The following is a 16,181-nucleotide window of genomic DNA, read 5'->3' on the forward strand; positions in this document are numbered from 1 at the left end:
GCTTTATTTGCTGTTCTTTCTCCAGCTCCATTAGGTGTAGGGTTAGGTTGTGTATTTGAGACCTTTCTTGTTTCTTGAGAAAAGCTTGTATTGCTGTATACTTTCCCCTCAGGACCACCTTTGCTGCATCCTAAAGATTTTGAACAGTTGTGTTTTCATTTTCATTTGTTTCCATGAATTTTTTAAATTCTTCTTTGATTTCCTGGTTGACCCTCTCATTCTTTAGTAGGATGCTCTTTAGCCTCCATATATTTGAGTTCTTTCCAACTTTCCTCTTGTGATTGAGTTCTAGTTTCAAAGCATTGTGGTTCAAAAATATGCAGGGAATGATCCCAATCTTTTGGTACCAGTTGAGACCTGATTTGTGACCTAGGATGTGATCTATTCTAGAGAATGTTCCATGGGCATTAGAGAAGAATGTGTATTCTGTTGCTTTGGGATGGAATGTTCTGAATGTGTGAAGTCCATTTGGTCCAGTGTGTCATTTAAAGCCTTTATTTCCTTGCTGAACTTTTGCTTAGATCTGTCAATTTCCATGAGGGGGGTGTTAAAGTCCCCTACTATTATTATATTGTTGTTGATGTGTTTCTTTGATTTTGTTATTAATTGGCTTATATAATTGGCTGCTCCCATGTTAGGAGCATAGATATTTATAATTGTTAGATCTTCTTGTTGGATAGACCCTTTAAGTATGATATAGTGTCCTTCCTCATCTCTTATTATAGTCCTTGGTTTACAGTCTAATATGTCTGATGTAAGGATTGCCACCCCTGCTTTCTTTTGGTGTCCATTAGCATGGGAAATGGTTTCCCATCCCCTCACCTTCAAACTGGGTCTAAAATGAGTCTCTTGCAGGCAGCATATCGATGGGTCTTGTTTTTTTTATCCAATCTGATACCCTGTGTCTTTTGATTGGGTCATTTAGCCCATTTACATTCAGGGTAACTATTGAAATATATGAATTTAGTGCCACTGTATTGCCTGTAAGGTGACTGTACTGTATATTGTCTCTGTTCCTTTCTGGTCTATGTTACTTTTAGGCTTTCTCTTTGCTTAGAGGACCCTTTTCAATATTTCTTGTAGGGCTGGTTTTGTGTTTGCAAATTCCTTTAGTTTTTGTTTGTCCTGGAAGGTTTTTAAGTCTCCTTCTATTTTCAATGACAACCTAGCTGGATATAGTATTCTTGGCTGCATGTTTTTCTCATTTAGTGCTCTGAATATATCATGCCAGTCCTTTCTGGCCTGCCAGGTCTCTGTGGATAGGTCTGTTGCCAATCTGATGTTTCTACCATTGTAGGTTACAGACCTCTTATCCTGAGTGGTTTTCAGGATTTTCTCTTTGTCTCTGAGACTCGTAAGTTTTACTATTAGATGCGGGGTGTTGACCTATTTTTATTGATTTTGAGGGGGATTCTCTTTGCCTCCTGGATTTTGATGCCTGTTTCCTTCCCCAAATTAGGAAAGTTCTCTGCTATAATTTGCTCCAATATGCCTTGTGCCCCTCTCTCTCTTTCTTCTTCTTCTTCTGGGATCCCAATTATTCTAATCTTGCTTTGTCTTACGGTATCACATATCTCTCAAATTCTGGAAGGCCAATGGTTTCCTATTCAAGGCTCTGGGATAAGCCATCACCCTTTCTACTCTACCACCAAGCTCCAAAATACCTGCTGTCTTCGTAAGTCAGCCATTTGGATGAACTGATTAAATAAATTAGTTGGCTGGAACTCAAGGAGTGAATCAATGAATTAATCTCTTAGTTCACTCTCAGCTATGAAATCTGGTCTTAATTCTTTATACCTCTCTTCACAAAAAGCCATGAACAGGAGGAATATTCCAGTTTGGGGGTTATCTAGGAGATAAACCAATTAATGGGCCTAATATTAGGTAGGGCTGTAAGTGGCAGGGAGAACAGTGGATCACAGAAGTACAGGGATGCCAATGATCAGTCTAAATTGATTGAGGGAGTTGACGAAACTATAGCAGGTAAGGCGGTCAGTATGTGTGGAAACCACAGTCTATGGGCAGTATTTAGATCAGAGTTGAAAGGCTCTGTCAAAAGGACCACTACATTTCAAGTTAATGGGAGAGACATTAATTAATTAATCAACTGTTTGTTAAAAACTGTGCAAGTGGCTGGGAAGCCATAGTGAACACGGTGGGCACAGACTTCAGCCTCTGGAGAGATTAAGTCTAACCCAAGAGGTGGGTAGATTCTTGGTTGGGGAAAAACAGGGTGCTTTGGGAACCCCCAGAAGGGAGCCTCTCTCATAAGCAGGAGGCAAAGGTGTGTAGGGAAGGCTTCTTGGAAGAATATGAATTAGCCAGATGAAGAGAGGCAGAAGAAAGTTCCAAGCTTGGGGACCAGAGGAGATGGCGCAGCTAACGTGTGGCTCTGATAATCTGAAAGGGCTTCATTTTGCTGGGGGCAGAATGCCCAAAGGATGGAGAAATAAGCATTTGGCATTTTGCGGTTTCTAGAATTTAGTTTCCTTGAGTGAACTAAAAAAATTTTTTTTTAAGATTGTATTTATTTATTTGACAGAGAGAGAGACAGCTAGAGAGGGAACACAAGCAGGGGGAGTGGGAGAGGGAGAAGCAGGCCTCCCGCGGAGCAGGGAGCCCGATGCGGGGCTCGATCCCAGGACCCTGGGACCATGACCTGAGCCGAAGGCAGACGCTTAACTGAGCCACCCAGGTGTCCCTCGAGTGAACTAAAATTAAACTTTCATGTAAAATAATTTACTAAACCCTTGTGATAATGGAGACTGCTTAACCGAACAGAGTATTTCATAACTAGTGTTAAAACTAGTTCTCAGAAAAGAAACCTATGTACTTACTGCCACCATCAGATTTTCTCTAATGTGAACCTTGCATTGGAGCTGGGAAGTTCTTTTGTTGTTGAAATTATGTAATTATAAACCTTTAGTAAGCATGCTAAGAAAATTACCTTTTGATATCAAAGAGATCCTAAAACCAGAGACAAAAATTATACGAAGCCAAAGAGGATATTTTCATGCTTTCCTCATTATTTGTTTAAAAGTAGCAAAATGGTATTTTTTTTTTCCTCCTTAAATGATCAGGCAAACATTTTCTCCAGGGAAATCCTTGAGCCAAACACGATTGTTTCACTTTCCTTTACGTTCATCTTAAACATCCAATCCTTTCTCTTCTCTCACCTGCTTTGGCACGGTTCCCAAAACTGGCGTCCCAGTGGGTAACAGACACAGAAATGAACGGAGCCCTCGGGAGACAATTTCACTACCACTTGGCTCTTAAATATATCAGGGAGGAAGACGTTGTCAGCATTCACATTTAGATGAGGATCAAAATGCAACTCCTGTTAACGTTTCAGAGGATTCTTTGTTGTTAATCACTTATATTTCTAAGTTGATGTAACATTCTTGATCAGAAATGGCTACGTTTACGTGTAACTTGTAAGGGCCATTTTCTCTCTATTAGGAAGAGGATGGAGCATTTCAGAAGGGGAAGCTGGTGCCAAGGAGGAGCTCACTAATGGAGTTAATTTCATGATCTGATGTTTAGGTATTACACCAGAATTTGTTTTTCATTCACGTTGTGTGTGCAGGCATGAAGCCAATTTAATAGTAATTCCTAAAAGATTTTTAAAAACAGGACTTGGAATTTTTGAATGACAGAATTTTAAAGGAAAAGTGCAGAGTTTTACGATCTAGTCCATTTATTAACATGATTCATAATGAGTCATGTACTGTATTGTCTCTCCATTTTCTTTTGTAGCTAAGTAGCTATAATGCCACCTGTTGTTTTTGCCCCAGTACTTCAGTGAAGTACTCTCAGCCCCTTGACACTTGCAGCTAACCTTTACTGAGGACGTAACATGTGCCCAGCACTGTAAGTGCCGAGACTGCCCAATAATTCTGTAAGGCAGGACTATAGTAATATGCCCATTTTACCCAGGGGGAAACTGAGGCTTAGAGAGTTTGCATGAATAGCTTACAGTCATATCATGAGTAAGAACAGAAGCCTAGATCTGACCAGAATGAACTGATTAAAAAAATCAGAGTTTCTGAGTCTGTGCTCTTAACTTCTGCATACTGCCTTTCTCAACAACCTCCACCATGCAACATTTCATTCACTGGTCTGGGACTGTGTGTTTTGTGATTTAAAAACAGAGTTTCCCTAAAGTGAACTTGATCAAGTAGGTAAAGAATCCACCCTGATTAAATATCGATGAGGCAGTTTATTGACTTCTTCGTAGTGATTTCCCAGAGAAATGGATTCCTGAATGGAATCACTCATGTAGATGGATACACTTGTCAGTTACACAGAATGCAATAACACTGCTGTAATTATTACCCCACTTCACTCATGTTCCTATAAAATGGAAGCCTCCCTTTACAACTACCCTTTCGAGAAGTCTTTATGAAACATTAGGGTCATATTCATGATAATTATTCAACATTAGATAGCCAAAGAAGCTTTGTTTTGAAGCTGATGAGTGGGAAATGAATCATTAAGAACCCAAGACAAATTTCTATAATAAATAGGAGTTCTCAGCCTTTATTTTTCAGTGAAAAAAATTGTCTCTGGATTCAAGGTGAATTGAAAACCAGAAGGCCTTTTTAAAATGTAGCTAAAATCACTCTTTTAAATAAATAAACTTTATTGAGGCATAATGGACATACAATCAAATGCACCCAACTTAAATGAGTTTTCACACACATGTACGATCATGTAACCACCACTATAATTAAGACATAAACATTTCCATTGTCCACTTCCCAGTCAACACCCAGCCCTGGCCCCAGGCAATCACCGATTTGCTTTTTGTCATTACAGATTAATTTTCCTTTTCTGGAATTTTATATAAATAGAATCATACAATTAGTACCAAATTGTGTTTGGGGCTAATCTTTCACTAATCATGTTTTCAAAATTCATCCATCTTGTTACACATTTGAGTGGTTTGTCTCTTTTTACTGCTGAGTGTTACTCCATTGTATGGATGTATGTACCACAATTTATGTATCAATTTGCCTGTCGATGAACATTTAGATTATTTTTAGTTTAGCTTTTATGAATAAACCTAGCATGAACATTCATGTACAAGTCTTTGTTTTCTTTTCTCTTAGGTAAATGTTGAGGAGTGGGATTGTTGGTCATTTATGTTTAACTTTATACATTATGTTTAGCTTTATATGTTTTCCTAAGTGGTTATACCATTTTGCATTCCTACCTGCAATGTATATGAGTTCCAGTTGCTCTATATCCTTGCTAACATTTGATATTGTCAAAATCACTGTTCTTTTAAAACGTATGTTTTTATTTCTTAAAAGCAGGTAAATCACAGCGTCTTGAGAAAGCTAACTTTAAAAACCAAATTTTGCTTATATTGGAAAGGTCAACAAATTCATTCTGTGGGAGTCAGTGCAGGGAGGAAAATACTTTGGATCTGATTCTCTGGGCCTGAGCTATTAGTGCATTAACTGGAGTCCTTTGGCTTAAAACCTCTGTAAAAAATCTCCCTGGTGGTAGAGGGGAGGTGATTTCTTGTCCTCCCAGAGGCCTTACAGAGCCACACTAATGACTTGAAGGATGGTTGTTTCCTCATACTGAGGACTTTTTGTTGTGTTTCAGAGAGTCACTGTGGGTTAGTCCTGTCTCCCAAACTTAAAACTTGTCTTGGGGAGACCATCTATTTATTCTTCTGGGTATGGATGATGCGGGGCACAGAGTAGATGTCTAAAAAGCCCTTGGTGTTTATGCACTTTTCATGAGAGTCTTAGGTGAGTAAAGAATGAAACACAGTGGCAGTGACAGGCCTCCCTGTTACCACAAGAAACATGACATGACCGGAATCCTGCTGTGCCTCATCATTAGGGTACTGTTTGCCACACTTTGAGTCCTTTGCTATTAAGAAAAATGGTGCCAACTTTTGAAATGTTAAGGGTCAAATGTAGAGGGGTTTATGTTTGACCTGCTTCATCTGACAGAAAACCTGATAGTTAAGCTGACTGATAATGCTTATGACAGACACAGAATGAATTATGGTTTTTATGAAGTAATGTTGGCCTCTCGAAATCTACTCTATGTCTGCCACTGGGGCAGGCAATGGGGACACAAAGATGAAAGTGCACCCTCCCCTCCCTTAAGTGGAAAGATAAGAGACCAACTATACAATGGGGTGTGCATATGCCAGAATAGGGTTAAGTACAGGGTTTCCTGAGCTATAAAGGAGGTTCACCTATCACAGGTTCATATCCATTCCACAGATATCTCACAGCTGCTATAGACCAGGCTCTGAACTTGTTGAAGGCACTGACCTTCACGGAACTTCTAGTCTAGTGGGAAGATGGACCGAAAGCCAGTGAAGCAATAGGGGACTGTCACAGAGAAGGAAGGGAACATATGGCAAAGGGATTGTTCTGGTTTGAAAGGGTAGGAAGGACTTAAGAATGGTGGGGCTCAAGAAGGGCTCTGACAGGAGGGAAGCAAGGGGAGATGGGCTCCAGGTGAAAGCAGAAGTGTCCAGAATCCAGCTGGAATGTAGGGTGCACCAGGAATGGGAAGACACATAGGACCAGAGCTCAAAGGTGCTTGTCATCACACATGAGCAGTTCCCTGTTGTGGAGGAACAGGGGCCAAACTGGAGAGGGGGAGATATCGAAGCAAGCTTGTGGTGCAGGGTTTCAACTTGGGCTTTTAAAGAGGGAGAGGGGCGCCTGGGTGCCTCAGTCAGTGACAGCCTTCAGCTGGGGTACTGGGTTCAAGCCCCATGTTGGGCTCCCTGCTCGGGGGTGGGGAGGGGCGCATCTTTTTCTCCCTCTGCCCCTCCCCCCTTCATGTGTGTGCCTGCACATGTGCGTGCTCTCTCGCTCTCGCTAATAAAAAAAGTCTTAAATAAAGAGGGGGAGCTATGTGTATACTTAGGGCTGGAACTGAGTATGAATTTGCTTAAAATAATAGTTCTGCCAGCATGCTTCAGCCTTAAAATCACCTAAAATACATCTAAATATGTTAATACACATTTTAGCCAGCAAACTTATCATTTTGCTTGGAGTCTTTAAGTAAAGCCTCTCTTATCCCATATCAGATAAGTTAACATTTCCCCTAACACTATTTTCCATGACGAGAACTAGCCAGCACTACCTGTGATCCTCAAACTCCCAGCTTGAGTGTCCTGGAGAGATTGTGAGGAGAGATTCTCCTTTACAGAAAAGGCCGCAGAGAACGTGACAGAGCTGGCCTTGAACCCAGAGCTCTGACCATTGTTCTCCTAGTCTCTCTCATAGGCAAATTTTCTCCAGTGAAAGTTCTATTCAAATAGCTCAGAATCTGGATTTTTGTTGTTTTGTTTTGTTTTTACTTTCTTATTTTGAATTAAGTTGTGTTTTTCACAACTAGATAACTTTTCAGAACTCCTATTTCCGAAACTCCAGGTATTTTGCTTGTTTTCTTGCTCAGGACATACAATGGTGTCTGGAACACAGTGGGCACGTAATGATTATATCTTAGGTGAACGAGTGAGAACATTGACAGTGAACAGATATTACAAAATTTGGTCTGATTTTGCTTTCTTACTGACACACGCCATCAGCTTTACTCCCATATGCCCTCCCTCCCAATTTGAACTCTAGACTGCAGTAAAACAACCCTTGAAAATTCAGTTATTGATTCTGAAATCTGTTAGTCCCTGCCCCAGCCTCATACCTGCCCCTCTTGGCTGCTTTTTAGAAAGAATGGACTGTTTGGAGGGAAATGCTCCCTGCTTTTTAAAAACCTGTATTTGATTGCTTCAGGGCAGAATAAAAATTCTTCCTGTGCTTTTTCTCCTAATTTTTAACCTATATGATGAAAAAGTGTTGGCTTTATTTATAATGTGCTACTAATCTTGTATCACTTTACAGCCATCAGTTCTTACCACCTCCTGGTGGAGGATCCAGTGTAGATTTATCTAATCCACTGGCAGACAAGCTATACTTTCACATTTGCCTGAGCTTGGAGATTTGCTTTCTGGAAAAGTGTTAATGAAATAAAGGCAAATTACATTTTATATATCAAAAGTGTCATTGTCCTTACTCAGAGAAGCTGTTGCAGCCACCTGCTAGAGAGTGGCACTGGGAACAACTGTGCCCAGGACGGTTGGAAGGCAAAGAACACATGCTTTAAATGTTCCTTTAGCCTGTTTGGAAATCAGGTTGGAGAGGACACATCAGGATTTGTACCATTTTCCTTCAAAACTCGGGTGAAAGTCTCAAGTGGGCCCTTGAGAAGGTGGTGGCAAGCTAGCTGGTTCTCTCCGGCTTCTGACTAATATGGTTATAAATATAGGATGGTGACTGACAACCACTCTGAGTCTGGCAGTATGGGAAAAAGAGGCCTGGACCAGGACCAGGTTTGGGTGATCTGGGTTCCTGGTTTAAGCAGTTCTGCAAGCTTAGGAAAAACCCCTTGACTCTTTTGCATCTAGCTTCCTCTTTGGCAAAATGGACTGGTCAGGGCTGCATTTTCCTGGCCTGTGTCAGACAGCTATCATGAAGATCTAAAGGAATGTGTGATGGTGCTTTGACAGGACAAGGAAGAATATAAATGCAGAGCAACATTCTGGAATGTGTGGAAGTTTTGGTGGGCAAGGCAAATTAAGGTGATAATTCTGAGAACAGCGCTGGCTGGGACCCTGGTACTCCACAAGTGTCTGAGTTGGTCCCAAACTAGTGACTAGGGAGAAATAACAATTGTCTCACGTGGAAATGGGATAGTCTTCACCCTTTCTAGTCCAAAACCACCAGATAAAAAGGACTTCATCTGGATGCAATCTCTACCTCTTTTAGGGTGACCACACATCCAGTTTATACTTGCCATATCCCTTTTATTCTTCATGGTGTTCCAATTCAGATGATAAATTCTATGATCACTCTACTTACCAGGCACTTGATTAGGCAGTTATATGGTAAATGCTGAAGAATCTTGAATGTCACAGGGTTTCCAAAATCCCGAGGCCTAACAGACACCCCTCTTCTTGACTGGGAGCCAGTTTGTAGCACTTGTCTTTTCTCTACTGTTTTGTGACTCATCATTATCCATCAATAGTTCTTCATTCTTTTGTTCTGTAGTCTTCTTGCTCAGGGAAGCAGGAAGGAGAGTCTGTTTTCTTAGAGCCTCTGTTCAAAGGCAAACATTTTGGCCATGTAATTTAATGAAGAAGTGTACATAAATTTAGAACAGGCTGAATATGTAGCTCCTCACCTCCCCCAAGATGTCCATATCCTAATCCCTAGAGCCTGTGAATGGTGTCGTACCTGGCAAAAGAAATTAAGGTTGCAGATGGAATTGAGGTTGATAATCAGCTGACCTTAAAATAGAGACTTTATCTTGGATTATCTGAGTAGATGTAATATCATCATAAGAGTCCATAAAAGTGGAAGTGGAAGGCAGAAGAGGCCACCAGAGTGATGTGATGTCAGGAGTCATCTTGCCGTTACTGCCTTTGAAGATAAAGAAAGGGAGCCATGAGCCAAGGAATGGAGCACGTCTCTAGAAGCTGGAAAAGGCAAGGGACTGGGTCATTCCCTAGAACCTCCAGAAAGGAGTGCAGCCTGCTGACACATTGATGTTAGCCCAGTGAGACCCATGTTGAAATACTCAATCTGTGTTATTTTAAGCCACTAAGTTTGTGGCTTGATAGAAATACTAGAAAGCTGCTAATAATGATGGAAAAATCATAATAGAAAACTAATACAGCACTCATCAATCAACAAGCATCTATGGGATATTTGTCACAGGTCCAGTACTAATGCTGTGGAGAAGTCCCAGGGAAATAGAATACACAAAGCCTGCCCTCAAGGAGCACACTAAGGCTAATGCATGTGGAACATTCAGAGAGCAGTTAATGAAGGTGCTAATTAAGCACTGAGTATATTGAGCAGAAGAATTTGAAAAAAGATTGCAGGAGAGTCTACATGAGCAAGGAGGTAATGGGTGAGAATGAGGAAAGAATAGAAAACTTTGAGAATTTCTAACTGATAATGATCTCAGACTCCCAAGGAACTTATTAATCAATGGACTTAATTCCTGTGTATGGAATTCTACATGGCACACAGTAAGTATTGGAATTGTTCTAGGCATAGACCCTTTTCTCACTCTCTATTGTCTTCTTGGGTGATTTCATCCATATAACACACACATGCTCTAATGGGTTGAATTGTGGCCCCCAAATATATGTCTACATTCTCACCCCTGGAACCTATGGGTGTGACCTCATTTGGAAGAATCATTTTTGTGGATGTAATTACATCAAGGATCTTGTGATGAGACCATCTGGATTATCTAGATGGGCCCTAAATATAATGACAGGTGTTCTATAAGAAACGCAGAGATAGAAGAGAAGACACACAGAAGAGGAGAAGGTGATGTGAAGACAGGCAGAGATTTGAGTGATGTGGCCACAAGCCAAGGAATATCAAGGATGGCTGGCAGCCACCAGAAGCGGGAGAGGCAAGGAAGGATTCTTTCTAGAGCCTTCCAAGGGAACATGGCCCTGCTGACACCTTGATTTTAGACTTCCGGCTTTAAAAACTTCCTAGAGAAAATACATTTCTTTTGTTTTAAGCACCACATTTGTGGTAATTTGTGATGGCAGTGATGGGAAACGAATACACATGGCTTCAGTGGCCAACCCCACATAAACGTCTCAGAGATGGTACCTCTAGCCTGGAAAGCCCTGCGAGCTCCCAGTTGTTTGTTCAGCTGTCTACCTGACATCTTCAGAGGTTTTAGAGCCACTTTATTATTTTTTTAATATAAGTTCAATTGGTCAACATATAGTACATCATTAGTTTCAGATGTAGAGTTCAATGATTCATAAGTTGCATATAACACCCAGTGCTCATCACATCACATGCCCTCCTTAATGCCCATCACCCAGTTACCCCAACCCTGTACCCACCTCCCTTTCCACAACTCTGTTTGTTTCTCCGAGTCAAGAGTCTCTCATGATTTGTCTCCCTTTCCGATGACTTCCCATTCAGTTTTCCCTCCCTTCCCCTATGATCCTCTGGACTATTTCTTATATTCCACATATGAGGTGTGAAACTATATGATAATTGTCTTTCTCTGCTTGACTTATTTCGCTCAGCGTAATACCCTCCAATTCCATCCACATTGATGTAAATGGTAGGTATTCATCCTTCCTGACGTTTGAGTAATATTCCACTGTATATATAAACCTCATCTTCTTTATCCATTCATCTGTTGAAGGACATCTTGGCTCCTTCCACAGTTTGGCTATTTAAATCCATTATGTCCCAAACTCTTCCCTGTGCAGCCTGGTCCTTTTCCAGTTTCCCTAGGACACTAAATAATACCACCATCCATTCAGTTGGTCACTTCAGAAGCTTGGTAGTCCTTCTCAATACCACCCTTTCTTACATCTTAAATGCCCAATCACTTGAATTTACCCCTCAAATATTTCTCAAATCTCTCTACTTCCCTCTGAATTTCCACCATCATCACCTTTGATCTTGCTCTCACTGTCTTTTGCCTGAATTACTGCAACTACCCCAAACTCAACTCCCCACAGAGATGGGTCTTGGCCATCCCCAATCTCTTTTCTACCCTACAGCCACTGTGATATTTTCAAAATGCAGCATTGATGGTGTTAGCCCCAGCTTAGAATCCTTCAGTGATTCCCGCTGCTTGTATGATAAACACAAAACTCATATGGACTGAGGATGGCTGCAAGGTCCACCCTTGCATGAGGCTCCTCTTGGGGTCCTGCCCCCCTCAGTCAGCCCCTCCTTCTCCCTAGCTCCAGCCACAGCACGTTTGCACATGCTGCTCCACCTGTTAGGAGCCACCGTTCCTTCTTTGCCTGGATAACTCTGACTTAGGCTTCTGAGCCCAATGTCATTTTCTCAGAGGAGTTGCCTATGACTTCCCAAACCAGGTAGAAGCCTTCTGCTTTTCAGACTTTCATCATATTCTGTCTCTCTCCCTCAAAGATCTTGCCTGCGTTGCAATTTTCCATTTTTGTTATTATTTTATTAATGAATGTGCTCCCTCGGTAGACTATAGGCTCCACTGAGAATAGGGAAATTGTGTCCCAGAGCCTAGAACTGTGCCTAGTAGGTGCTTCATAATATTTCTTGCATGAATGAATATATGAAATAAGTAGTGTATTAATGTTATCCATATTCTGAGAAGGTTCTTGCCATTTGAGGGTTGTAGTGAAGGGGGCTAAAAATGTGGTCACCGAGCACACATGGGAAGAGGGAGGGTACTCTCCCCACCTTTTCTGAGGGGGGCGGTTCAACCATTCAGTGTCTCACCAACATCATTTGTCTTCTAATTTGCTTGAATATTACAAACTGTGTCTCAGACCTGGTTTTGGAAGATAAGCGTATAAAGTCTATTTTCAGGAAGCATATGAGTCAATTTTTATTTCCCAAGTGCCATGCCAGCTTGCTGTGATTTCAGCAGGAGGCAACAGGTGCACATATTTTTAGCTTTTATGACAAGTATTGTATACTTATCCTCAGGAGTCCTCAGCTTGAATGATGCCAAGTGGGGAAGAGCTTACCCACAGCAGTGTGCTTGTTTGGAGAACAGTAAAACTAGCAGCAGAAACCCACCTCCCCTACCCCCTGAAACAAAGAACACAAAACTCTTTACACTTAACAGAAGCAAAGGCAGAAAGATTAAGCTTTGGCTGATGAAAAGAAGGGCTTGGTTTTAGGAAAAAGATGCCACTTTTCAAAACGCAGACCATGATAACAGTGAAATTAGTATGGAAACAATGGATCATTGCCTGAAAACAAGACACCAGCCTCTTAAACATGCTTTGCTTCTCCTCCGACTCTCTAGGGAACTTTTCCCTAGGCAGGTGAAGGTTTTGAAGAGTACTTTAATTAACTCGTATCAAGGAGACTGTATATAAGAAAGAACTGTGTAAAGATTTCTTTAATTAGTGAATTTTGTCAGGTCTTTCCCAATGTCTATCAGTAAAGTAGTTTGTGGGCTGCCCGGGTCCTTGGTGGTCTATTCAGTCAATAAGCTATTCGTGACTCTAGCAAGTAGCTAGGTTTTTAAACCAATGGGAATTTGGTGGACAATTTCCTTTTGCTACCTTTAGCTACATAGCTAGAATCTATAAACTGTTCTCTTTCTGAGAAACAAAGTGCTGAGGTGAACAAGCATCCAGCAGGGATGTAGTAGACACTTTAATTGAAGAAGCATGGCACATATTTACTCTTAAATGTAACTAAAGAGGGGTTTCGTGTTATATTTGGCAGGGTGAGGGGGTGGAGGGGAGAACAGAATACCATTGTGCATGATGCGTACAGTTGTTAATTAAAAACTTTTTTTTTTCGGTGTAATTTTGAAGAGTCACATGCCTTTCATTGTCTTTCCGCAATGGCAATAAAGCCTAGAGAAAGAACCCTCTCCCTCAGTAAATCAAACATTAGCAGACGAAAGGTCAAAATGCCCAAAGCCACAAGAACATTAACACTTTAGATAGAAAGATTCCCTAAGAAACAAATGCTCCTGCTCACTTTGGAGAAAGCAGACGCCTTATCTTTGTGAGTTTACAAAATGGAGCCAAACTGTACCCGTAGCCACTTTAACTAAACCCGGGCCTGGATCTCTGAGCAGCCCATAGTCATTAAAGCTCTCAGAAAGCTCCCAGGAGCCAATGTGCTTGCTTAAGTATATGCTGTAAAAGGTCCCAGAGATTTACAAGGGACCGCTCTACGCTAAACCAGGCACCATCTGATAAACAAGCAATTTTGGCTGCAGGCTAAATGATGCTCTTTGAGGCTTTGATTTACAATGCTGAAGATGATATATTTGTAGTTTGAGGATAGGTTCTGCTAGGGGCTTGCTGTGATTACTCACCCATGAGCAGAATTCAGGGCTCAAGTCTTCAACTTGGAGGTCAGAAAATTACCAGCGGAATGAAAGAGGGTTGATAAGGTTTATTGAGATGCTAACTAGATATATATTACATATAAAAAAAAGCTTAATAAGCCAGTAGTTTTGAGCACTTCTTAAGCTTTCTGGGGACCACAGGTTTTGTTCGTTTGGCTTAAATCCCAAAGATATGAAAATAATCTGCAAAATTGATCTGGTGGTCTAATTTGACTTTCATTACATTTAAAAAGCAAATACAGGCTTAGTTTATTATTGCTGACATTTAAAAATAAGAAAAAAATGTCCAATTTAGCATTTATGTAATTGGGGGAAAGCTAAGGAATCTGAAGGCAACTTTGAAGCAAATCAAATCACCTTCAAGAGCACGGAGGAATCGACGGAGAGCACCGGAAGCTGAATTAAGAACTGAGAGAATGCTTTTAAAACTCTGAGTTCCAAGAAATGATTTGGCAAACTCTTTTGCCCAGAAGTTTTGTATTTAGTAAAAGATGTGAGTGTCCACTAATGTGAGCACTGTACTAGTACAGTGATAAATAAAACATTGTCTTGGCGGAGAAAACCATAGATGATTTCTGTAAAATGGGAGAAGTGCGAGGAAGGAGAGCTGTAGGGTGCCGAGAGGGCACAGAGGAGAGAAACCTGTGGGACGCCAAGGGGATTTAACAGACAGACGGACCCCCTCCCTGGATGCTCTTCTTCCCAGCCCGCAGCCAAGCACACAGAGCAGACAGTGCCAAGAGGCATTTCCGGCACCACTGGTATTCTCGCCTGCAGCTCACTCAGCTATGCAGCTATGGCCAAATGTTCTTGACTGAGAAGACCTCAGAGCCCTGGAGGTCTGGTTCAGGCGACACGAAGCAGAGTCAGGAATCACGAACACAACTTCCGAGTAAAGGCATCAGGGGCACATTATCCGTAAGGCGGTGGGATACAGCTCTGAGGACACAGCGGGCTGTAGGCTAGGTTGTTGACGCCAACCTTGGCTTTTTGGTCTGCCCTTTCTTCGGTGGGGGCAGGGAACACAGCCTCTCCCACCTCTCTCCGGAAAGAACCTGATGGAATTATGCGGGCAGTGGGCATGCGTGCCAGACACTTGGAATGGTATATTTTTTTCCCAGGCAACTTGCATTTTTAGAAAGGCCAAAGCGCTAAGCCATGGGACTCTGACGATGCAGTAGAGTATGATGGAACGGCCTTTTGGGGAGATTGGAAGGAAGGCGGGGGTAGGTCTCTCTGCCAATCAACTTTCACCGACACTGTTTCCTTATGGGATAACACACCCTAGTGGGGCTTAAAGGTTAGTAATAATGGCTAACATTTATTGAGTGCTTACTGTGTGCCAGGCACTATTCAAAGGGTTTGATGTATATTAAGTCATTTAATCTTCAAAACAGTCCCTTGAGGTAGGTACTTTGTAAACTAGATTTTACCTATGAGGAAATTGTTAAACTTGCTCATGGTCATATGGTTGATGAGGTCACCCTCAGCTGCTCCCAGGACAGTGAATGCAACAGCAAATTTTGCAGGCAAGGACCTCTAGATTGGAAACTGAGGGCATCACTGCCCCTGACTCCCCAGCAATTGAATCCTTTAGCTTGGTGTTTCAAGTTGACACTCTGAAACCCTTCCTTTGCAGCCATCCCTCACCCTGATGACCACGTCGCTTCTTTAAACCTCAGTTTCACGGTCTGGGAAAAAAAAATGCCCTCCTCCTTCTCCCTCGAAAATAATTGGAACATCAGATAGATAATGCCTGTAAAACACTTAAGACTATGCAAATGAAGGATATTACAGAGACACAAGGTGATGGTATTTTATAGCAGCCCATTAAGACGTATCATTGTAAAGATAGTGGGTTGCACTGAGTCACATCCTTTTATCAGATCCTTCCCTGAACTTTAGTGTGGAATTGCATATACTTTTAAAATCTACCCAAGCTAATTGTCTTTATGAACACAGACCTCTGCACAAGCTTGACTGGATCTAATAAATTCCCCTGGCCAAAATATTTTTCAACTATTATAGTGTAATTCACTTTGTCATGTCCAGTCTCGGCCTAATAATGCACAACTCCCAGGAGCCAAGTATATTTCATGAAGCTTACAATTACTTTTATAAAAGTTGCAGTAAAGTATAATGATTTTTAATGGCATCAATGATACCATTGTATATATCGGTTTCAGTTTTGAAGTAGACTTAAGTTCAAAGACCCAAGGGGACCATTCTCCTCTCGATGCACTTGTGTTACTCCCATTAATGCTAATGGGACAGAC

Source organism: Leptonychotes weddellii, chromosome 3 (assembly GCF_054177405.1).
Source record: "Leptonychotes weddellii isolate Sample4059 chromosome 3, ASM5417740v2, whole genome shotgun sequence".
In the NCBI taxonomy this organism is placed as follows: domain Eukaryota; kingdom Metazoa; phylum Chordata; class Mammalia; order Carnivora; family Phocidae; genus Leptonychotes; species Leptonychotes weddellii.